Source organism: Echinops telfairi, unplaced genomic scaffold, assembly GCF_000313985.2.
Source record: "Echinops telfairi isolate 266 unplaced genomic scaffold, ASM31398v2 ScPeMD7_26;HRSCAF=91, whole genome shotgun sequence".
Taxonomy (NCBI): domain Eukaryota; kingdom Metazoa; phylum Chordata; class Mammalia; order Afrosoricida; family Tenrecidae; genus Echinops; species Echinops telfairi.
Window position 1 is genome coordinate 1760644 of NW_022103923.1, and position 10816 is coordinate 1771459.

A 10816-nucleotide genomic window follows, 5' to 3' on the forward strand; every position below is an offset into this window, starting at 1 on the left:
ATCACACAAGCTGGTGTGCTCCTTGCATGTGGACTTAGCTGACACCTCACTTAGATGGCTGCTTGCTTTAAGACAAGCCTTTATATCTTCTCTTGTTTTTATTTTCCTTTCATTATTTCTATTTAGTTACAAGAGTCTTTTTTTCTTGGTATTATTTACTCGATGTCCCCTGCTTTTTTTCATTATTTCCTTTCTTGCTGTTTTTTCCCCTTGTCCCTCCTGATGGGAGACAACAAAGGTAAATACCAGTAACTAGGATGCAACACCACAATAGGATGATCACCAAGATCACCTTTTCATTGCTATTAATTATCAATAATCTTTGGGTTCTTATGTAAGAGTAACAAACAGCTGTCTAAAATATCAAACAAACAAAAAAACAACTCACTGCCATTGAGTCGATTCCAACTCCTAGCGACCCTATAGGAAAGGGTAGACCTGGCCCTGTGGGTTTCTGAGACTCTATCTCTTCATGGGAGAAGAAAGCCTCATTTTCTCCCGAAACAGCTGCCTACCATGCTCTAATTCCCCTTTCCTACACAGGGAAGGCATTGCTAATCAGCCACAGCCCTCTGAATGCAGCTGTCGGAATATTTCTCAACACAAATCCCATGAAACCTGTTCTTGGGGTTAATATCAAGTAAATTGCCTCTGAGATAGAGTTGAGCTAATTTTTAATTTGAAAGGATGAAAAGAAAGATAAGCCCAAATACTCACAGAACATTGTTCATATAAAGCAATACTTTTCTATGAAGAATGTTTATAGAGCTTAATTTCCATTCTGGCAGAGAGATTCTAATATTTAAATAAAGTAATTTGGGTTTGAAGAGACCTGTTGTGGATCATTTAGTTCATATCCCAGCACTACAACAAGATAGATCTCGTTATTTTTCTTAAACCCTGTCTTAAAAATGAATGGGTGTCTAATGAGTCATCAAATAATGATTTTACTACCTCCTCTGGTAGTATGCATCATAACTTCTGTATTTCTGCATTCTAATAGCTTTATAACTCTGTATTTTAATAGCTACCAATACTTCTATAATATTTATTTTAAATTTAGTTATATCATTAGTAGTCAATAGCTGCATCCTTTATACTCACCCTGCCTTTAGCCTCCTGAGTTACTTTAGCCCAGTAGGCATGCATATCTGGAAACCTGTCACTGATGGACAGGCCACAATAATCCCTTTGGGCTTACCTGGTTGCTTCTGGCTAGTTCCTATCTTGATTACCACTGTGCCTAACTTCAAATGTTTGTAAGGCAATTAGCAGTCATACTTCTGGTCCTTTGGATTTAATACTGTTTCTTGTTCTTCCCCTGGGCTCTTGGCTGTTCTCACTGGTGGTTGACTTGCTTTTCCTCCATCTCTTTGTATCCAAGTCTGTTTCAGTCATTAACCCCTAGCGTGTTTTTCCCTATTATTCAACCCTGATACAGTTATATGAAAAAAATTCTTCTAAAGTCTGGTTTATAATGTCGATAACAAAGCATGGTTATATCTAAATGTGCACGCCCAGGTCAATCTATCAGGATTAGTCTTAACCATAGATGGAATGAGAAGGTGTGTGTGCGGTATGATGTGAGGAAAGAATGTACTATTTGGGGGCGGCTCTTTTTAGTCCTTTGTTTTCAGCAGTTTAATTATGATGTGTCTGAACATAAATATACTTTTATGCTGTTTGGGGTTCCCTGAACTCTTTGAATTTATAGGTTGATATGTTTAAATATATTTGGTAAGAGTTCTGTTATTGATACCTAAAGTATTCTTATGTACCCACTTTCTTTATTGTTTCCTTCTGGGACTTCCGTGGCATAAATGTTGGACCTTTGGTATTGTCCTATTAGTCTCTGTGATTCTCTCCCCATTCATTATCTTTTCAGTTTTTGTATTGGATATTTCTATCATCAAATTAATTGACTCTATCCTATTTTATCTTCATTTTGTTATTAAGTCCATTTGGTGAAAGTTTTCTTCAGTTTACTATATTTTCAGTTCTAAAATTTCCATTTGATTCTTTTAAATTTTTTATTTCTTCTCAAAAACTTCTGTCTTTCCATTCATGTCTCTTTTGCTATCATTTTATTGGGAGATCTTACAGCCCTTATAACAATCCATGCATCAACTGAATCAATCACATTTGTGCATATGTTGCCATCATCATTTTCAGAGCATTTTCTTTCTACTTGAGCCCTTGCTTGGTATCAGCTCCTCTATTTTTCCCTCCCTCCCTCACCCTCCCACCCTCATGAACCCTCGATAAATTATTATTATTTTCATATCTTACATTGTCCACTGTCTCCCTTCACCCACATTTCTGTTGTTCTTCCTCCTCAGTGTGTGTGTGTGTGTGTGTATTGATCATTGTGATCATTTCCTCCTTTCTCCCTCTTGCCCTCCCCCACCTTCCCCCTCCCCTCATGCTATTACTACTCCCATTACTGTTCTTGAGGGGGTTATCTGTCCTTAATTTCATGAATCGAAGGCTCTTATCTATACCAATGTATATGTTACAGTCTAGCCAGATTTGTGAGGTAGAACTGGATCATTATAGTAGGGGGAGGAAGCATTAAAGAACTAAAGCAGCGGTTCTCAACCTGTGCATCATGACCCCTTTGGGGGTCAAGTGACCCTTTCACAGGGGTCACCTGATTGATAATAGTAGCAAAATTATAGTTATGAAATATCAACGAAAATAATTTTATGATGGGGGGTCACCACAACATGAGGAACTGTATTAAAGGGTCGTGGCATTAAGAAGATTGAGAGCCACTAAGCAAGAGGAAAGTTGTATGTTTTGTCTGTGTTATACTGCACCCTGACTGATTCATTCCTTATTTATGACCCTTTTATGAGGGGATGTCCAACTGTCTACAGATGGGCCTTGGGTTCCCACGCCAACTCTCCTCATTTGCATTGGTATGATTGTTTGTTTAGGCACTTCCAATACCTGATCTCTGACCTGTCAACACCTCATGATGGCATGGGCTGGTGTGCTTCTTCCATGTGGGCTTTGTTGCTTCCGTACCCAATGGCTACTTGTTTAACTTCAAGCCTTTAAGACCCCAGATGCTATATCGTCTCACAGCTGGACACCATCCGCTTTCTTCACCACATTTGTGTATGCACCTATTTTGCCTTCAGTGAAAGTGTAGGGAAGGAGAGCATCACAGAATGTCAGGTTATTAGAACAAAGAGTTCTTGCGTTGAAGGAGGACTTGAGTAGAGGCCTAATGTCTGTCTGCTACCTTAATACTTAACATATAAATATTTGTGCATAGACCTATATCCCTATATATGTGACTATATTTATACCTCTATAAATGTCTTTTGCCTCCTAGTTCTTTCTTCTTTTTCCATTTCCTTTCCTCCTGTCACACTATCATGTTTGACTTTCACTGGCTCTCTGTAATTCCTCTTGACTCTATTGCACTTGATCAAACCCAACCAGGCATTCTACGCGCTCCTCATCATCAATTTTAGGTCTCTTGTTTTTCCCTTGTCCCTGTCAATGTTCGCAAAATGTTAATCCACCCTCTCCTCTTCTTCATGGTGTCTGCTGATAGGTCTTAGCATATTCTCATTTGGGTACCTTTATTGGTAACTTTTTACCCCCTATGTGCTCTTAGGATTTTCTCCTTTCCCTCAAAGTTGGAAAGTTTAACTATTATATGCCTTGGTGAGTTCTTCCAGGGATTCAGTCTAGCTGGTGTCCTCTATGCTTCCTGAATGGCTGCCTGATTCTTATTCATTAAGCTGGGGATGTTTTCCTGTAGGAATTCCCTTGCTCTTTTTGTCATTGTGTCTTGTTCCAGTAATCCAATTATTCTAATGCTGTTCCTGTTAATAGCATCGGACACGGTTCTCAGGTTTTCTTTAGCTTCTCTGATTATCTTGTTTGACTATTTGTCCCATTTGTTGAAACCTGCCTGGTTATCCTCTAGGTCACTGATAAGGCTCTCTGCTTCTTCTCGTCTGCTCGTAAAGTCTGTTAATTGGTTGTTTGCTTTTGTTACCTTATCCCTTAACTCTTACATTTACCTTTGATGTGTGGTCTTTATCTCATCTATCATTTCATCCTTTGTCCATATTGTTTCCCTCATCTCCAATATGACTCCAAGCAGCATTCTGAAAATTTCTTTCTGTAGCAAATCAACGTCTGCTTCTTCTATGCATATTGCTAGGTTCAGGACTTTTTCCAACATTGCATTTTGTTTCTCCTTCTTTTGCATTGAGGTTGTTGTGGCTGTTTGCTGTCTGCGGGTCATTTTGGAGGAGCTTGGCACCACTTTTCAGGGAGTCAAAGAGCCTTGAGCTCTCTCTTTGGATGCTGGGAGGAATGTTGCTCTGGGCTACCTGTAGCCAACTGCTCTGAGGGCGTCAGGCTACCACTTAGTTCTACTGGGCTTTCCCTCTCATGCTAGCCTATTGGAATTCTGTTGTTTGGATAGCAGGTTGGGTGACCCTCTTAGGCATCAGGGGCCGTGGACAGATTGTGTGTGTTTGAGTATTGCTTGGGCTTCTGTAGGAGTCATTTTGTGATTGTAGAAGCCATGTATGAATGGCTAAAAAACTCCTATAGCAATGGTGCAGGCCATGGTTCAAAAGTGAGTGCTGGTCCAGGCACCGGAGTGCCAGATGTGGTGGCGGGGTAGTTGCTATGGTATTGCGGGGCCAGTCCATGGTTGGAGGCAGTACAGGCAGGGGGGGGGATGCCCCAGCCATGGCTGTCAGCTCCGTGAGTGGATGGTAGGAGAGTGCTGGAAAGAGTAGGTGAAGGGCAGAAGAATGCCAGTCACAGAGGAGGGATCTGCCAGTGGGTGAAGGGAGGGCCCTGGGAATGGCAGGGAAAGATGCACGAAGAGGGTGGTGGTTTGGGGTGTCTAACCATGGCTGCAATAGCCTCTGCTGAGCAGCCTGTGAGCTTAGGGTGCAGCGGCTGAAGCATGGGTGGACAACTGGGGGTGGTAGCTGTGGTGGGATTTGCGGCAGGGCAGGCAGTTCAGGCTGAAGCAATCCTTGTCCTAGGCCACAGGTCCTTGCGATGCCCCAATGGGTGTCAGAAAGGCGGTGAAAGTCGGAAATGTATGGGTTGTCTCTGAGATTAGTTGACAGCTTCAGATCCCCCCCCTTGGGCCTCATGATCTCGCTATTCACCGATTTCCATGGACCTCCCAGCACGGGCTGCCTACCTGAACCATCTTTCCACTCATTTCAAGGATTTCATCATTATATCTTGTAGCATTTGCATAATCGTTACTTCAAAGTATTGTATCTGATAATTTAAACATCTGTGTCATCTTGGCATTGGTGTCTTTTCCTGTGTGAGTTACATTTGTTTCCTGGTTCTGTTTGGTGAGTGATTTTGGATTTTCTCCTAGACATTTTGAGAAACTATTACTTATAAGATTCTGGGTCTTGTTTAATCCTATGGGAAATGTAGGTGTTTTTGTTTTAACAGGCAACCAACTTGGTTAGGTCCAGACTGTACATCCTTATAAGCCCTTGCCAACCCCAAATTCAACAGTCTTCATTCTGGACATATTATTTAGGATCAGATCCACACACACACACACACAACTGGGAAATTCATAAACAACTTTTGGGGATCAAGAACAGAAGATGTGAATATTATATTGTTTAAAATCAGAAAAGGTGTTCATCAGTTTATATCATTTCTCTATACTTATTTAATATGTATGCTAAGCAAATAATCCCAGAAGATGGACTATATGAAATAGAATAATGCATCACAACCAGAGGAAGCATAATTAACAACCTGTAATATCCAGATGACCTAACCCTGCTTATTGAAAAACTAGAAAACTTGAAGCATTTAATGATGAATATATATGTCTGCAGCATGTATTACAACTCAGCAACAACAAAACATCTCACAATTCATCGAATGAACAATATCATAATAAAAGGAGAGAAGATTGAAGTTGTCAAAGATTTCATGTTATTTGGATCCACAATCAATGTCCATGGTTGCAGAAGTCAGGAAATCAAATGGCATATTGCATTGGACAAATCTGCTGTAAAAAGTCTCTTCAAAGTGTTGTAAAGTATATATGTCATTTTGAGAACAAAAGTGAGCCTGACACAAGCCATAGTATTTTCAATTGCCTCATATGCATGCAAAAGCTGGACAAGGAATAAGGAATGCATTTGATTCATACTTTTGGTAAAGAATATTGGAATTACCCTGGACTGCCAGAACAGCAGAAATAAAAAATTGTCTTGAAAGAAATACACCTAAAATGCTCCTTAGAAGTATAGATGATGAGACTTCATTATACGTACTTTGCCAGGTTATCAGAAAGGACCAGTCTTTGGAGAAGGATATTATGCTGGGTAAAGTAGAAGTTCAGCAGAGGCTGAAACATTGAGTTCAAACATAGCAATGCTTGTGAAACTGGTACAAAAACAGTGTTTCTTTCTATTTTATATGAGGATGCTATGAATCAAACTGACTGGACAACACTTAACAACAAGAACAGTTACATTTGAATTTCCGATACAGAAAAAATAAATTAGTAGTAAAAACATGTCCTAAATATTGCAAATTTAACTGAATGTCCCAAATTTAATTTTGTTTCCTGTATATATATTTGCTAAATCTGGCAACCCTACTAAGGGGTTGTAGGATTAACTAAGACAAGAGATTTGGGACTCTCATATAAAGGTAAATGGCACTAGTAAAAACCTCTAAGGTACAAAATAAGTAAGTCCTTTAGGCTCTTACAAAGGAATAGAGGGTTCCAGTGGGCCCCAGAGTAATAAATAGTTGTGGAAACTGGAGCAAGAGAATTTTAAAAGAACTTTAGTCTATTAGTTTATTATTGCTTCTGCAACAAATGAACATAAACATAATGGTTTAAAACAACACAAGTTTATTCTCTTTTCATTTTTGAGATCATAAGTGTGAAATCAATGTGTCGGGCACATTGTATTTCTTCTGGCTGCTGCAAGGGAGAGTTTGTTTTTGCTTTTACCCTTTTCAACTTTTAGATTCTGCCTCATACCTTGGTTCCATCATTCCAATCCCTTTCTTCGCATCATGTCATGTCTTTTGTACTGACATTGATCCTCCATCTTTTAAGGACCTTAGTGATGACACTAAAGGGAGCATGAGCACTCTACATCCTTCATTTCATTGAATTATATGTATTAGGTGAAGCTCTCTTAACCAATTTCCAGTTCCATTCATTTGTTAAACTAACCTGCGCTCTGCAGTCCTTCTAAAAACCATGCGGATGGATACTTTGGTTACAAAGTTCAGAAAGGTTAGGAAAGGAGGAGGAAGGAGTGTCTAGTTCATCAGCTCACTTCTCTCCACAATGAATATGTTAGGTGCTTGCCAAAAGTCACTTTGATTTCTGCATTTTGTATGCAGAAAGAGAAAGTTGTTTCTAGTAGTCCACAGAAACAATGTTCCGTATCCTAATTTGGTGAGTAGCAGCTAAGGTTTTAAAAGTTTATGAAGAACCATAAGCATATCCTGATAACTATCTGGATATTGACCATAATCATAGAAATTAATTTCAAATGTCATCCATTTCCAGAGTCATCTCTTTAAGCATAAAGCTATACTACCTAATTCTTAACTAGAACCTCAGCCCCTTAATCCCATATTCATGGGAATATCATTTCCTCTTGTCCTTCTCATGCTTTCAGCAAATTTACCGAACACAAAACCCAAGTGACCTTGGAAGAATAGTTGGTAATGACTTCCTAAGACCTTTTAACGTATTTTGAAAGTTAGGACTACCCTAATGGTCCTTAAGGTCTAAAAGGTAAAATTTTCTAGGAAAACCACTGTAGTTTCCTGAAGAGTTCTTTCCAGGAGTTCAAAGCATAATATCTTAAGCCTGGAGTTGCAGTCAATACTCATGGTCTCGTTCTCCCATCTTAAAGATGTGATCATCTAGCATGTGGTTTTCTCGTGGCATTTGTGATGTGGAAGACCCTTTATTTTGCATACAATCTCAACCCCTTATCTGTGTTACCTGTGGAAAGTGAATGGTGCGTATGTGTCTCTGGTAGTTAGGGATCAATTGGAAGGCTATGGAGAGCATGGGGCTTGCCATAGTTTCTGTTTGTACACAATCATTTATCAAATGAATAAATAGTCCTCTCTTCTCACCGTCATAACCCTAATCTAAGAACAATTCATTTTTAATGACATAACTCTATTTGATATTTGCCCACATGAAATGATTCCTGAAGTGATATAGCAAAAGATGGTGAAGAAATCAGATGGTGACTGCATATCAGAACGAATCATGTCTGGGGTTTTAAAGGCTAGTCTTAAATCAAAACAGATATGTAAGTGAGGTCCACACAGAAGAAGGGCACCAGCCTGTGTGAGCCAGAATTGTAGATAATAAAATCCAAGACTAGAGGAGGAAATTGTATTAACACTTAAATTCTGAGCATCTGGTTAGCAGAAGCTTATGCATGACAGTGAATACCCAGTTCAATTTTCAGGATCCCCACAAGGATTAAGCCTCTCGTAAACCCTTTCTGACCATTGACCAGGTATATGAATAGCCTTGTTATCAGGCAGAGGGCCTTGGAAAGTGGACTAATGAAGATACAGTTAGGTTAAAATTGAACACTACATCATTTGTTCTCCTTTTTTATCCATTTTAAATTTGTTCTAGTTTTGATTATTTTCTGCTATCTTTTCAACCAAGGTTTTTTTATATTTTATTTTGTGATTATTGTTGGGTTTTCCTTTTCAGTTTATTTTGCTTTTGTATGCTTTTTAAATATTAAATCCAGCATACATAAATCTAGAGAGACAGTAACTGGATAAATCTTTACTTAGGGTTATGACAGGGGAGTTTGGAGCGAAGTGGGGAGCTAATAATGAGAGCTGATAATGATGACTACAAGAAAAATGAAAATGTTCTAAAATTGGTCTGTTGATGATTGCACAACTCTTTTTAAGTCATTGGATTGCATGATATGTGCATTATATGTCAATACAATTAATAATATAATTAAAGTTGAATGAATGAGTGGAATTATTCCTTAAATAATTAAGGGAGCCTCTTAAATAGTGGGAAGAAAATGCTTAATGGCCTTGGAATAAGGGATGTAGCAAGCCAGGAAAAGAGACACAGGCCTTGGCAGGTAAGATTAGCTCTTTCCTCCCCTGCTATCACCAACCATCCTCCTCCCAGAACAGTAAAAGTGGGGTACTTTTGCACAGTGGGCCTGAAATGACCACGCATATCTGTAGGAGTTTTCCAAGACAGGAAGGTTAACTCTCAAATTAGTACAGGCAATGTATATAGGCATGGTAGAATTTGGCAACACTTTATCATAGAGCTTTCTAGTGTGTATACAATGAAATAAAAAGGTCATACATAAGATCATTGAAATATATATATTTTTTCTAACTGTGTATCTGGACTTAGAAAAAAATTTACTTCCCCTACCTCATTATTAATATATTGGTATGTTGGTATATTGGTATTAATATATTGGTATGTTGGAGGATAAACAACATGTACAATTTACAAACCTTCACCAATTTTATTGATTTAGTTTGAATGTCCAGAGAAATGGTTTATGAATAATAAATTTACTTAGTTTTAAATACATTACTTTCTGGAAAAGTTCATTTTAGATTTTAAGTTGTAGTGTTAGTCTCAAAGAGAGAGAGAGAATTTGGTAATGTGGCCCATCTAAATAAATGAAGGCATATGGCTGTATGAAATTTAGGCTTCATTTAAAAAACTCTTATGCAGAGGATATGCATGATTGGAAAAGAATGGTGTCTAGAATCTGATTCCAGCATGAGTTGTGCCTCAAAGAATAACAGTTTTTCTTTATAACTACTTCAGCAATGCCTTTTATATGTCAACAATCTCAGTTAATTACAAACATAATGTTGTTAATCCTGAAATGAAATATATAACTTAATCTCCATTTGGGTTTTGATGTCACTGTAGCTAAAATACCTCACCCTCTACTTGATAACATTCATGGAATAAAAATAAACTCTCAGTTTCACCTTACCCTTTATCCCATGATCCCTGAAATTTATCCCCCAACTACCAACCTACTTGCACTTGGATATTTGTATGGGGGTTGTTTCTGGGGGGAAAAGAACAATAACTAAAACAGCCAGCTTGCTCAATAACCCATTGAACTGATCATTCATTGCTTTGGCATCGTGATGACCCCATGAGAGACTCCTTTGACCCTAAAAGTAGATTACATTTAAAAGTTCTTTTCAGTATGTTTTTGATGAGTGCAGCGGGAAAATGGATAACCTTTACCACTCTAGTTTTCAAACTTATACATGAGGTAAAACTGAGAGTGTTAACACCTGCAGTGAGCCCAAGGCCTCCAATTCATCCTCCTGGATCCATTACTAACAATCTCTCATGCTGGGCTTCTCAGCAGGGAGGACATCAAGACAACTCGGAGTCAACCAAGGCATGTAACAGTCCACAGGAGTCCAGGGGTATTGGGTGTGATGATAACCATCACAGTCAACAATACCATGTTGGGGATTTTAGGAATAGGTTTTCTTTCCCAAATTGTCTGCAAATATCCAAAGGGTTGAATTATTCCTAGATCAAGAGTAGATGGATGTATTAATATTTTTTGGTTTCAGCTTGCTCATTATATGTAGTAATTTCTTCTGCTGAAAATTGAAATAGCTTTGCTCACCCTATCCTGTGCTGTACCAGATGGCTGTACTCTGTCAACCTGGCAGGTGCCTGCCTATTGGCAGTGAGGCTGTGGACTTCCTAAGTGCAGCATTTTCAGATTGTCCAACATAAATGAGC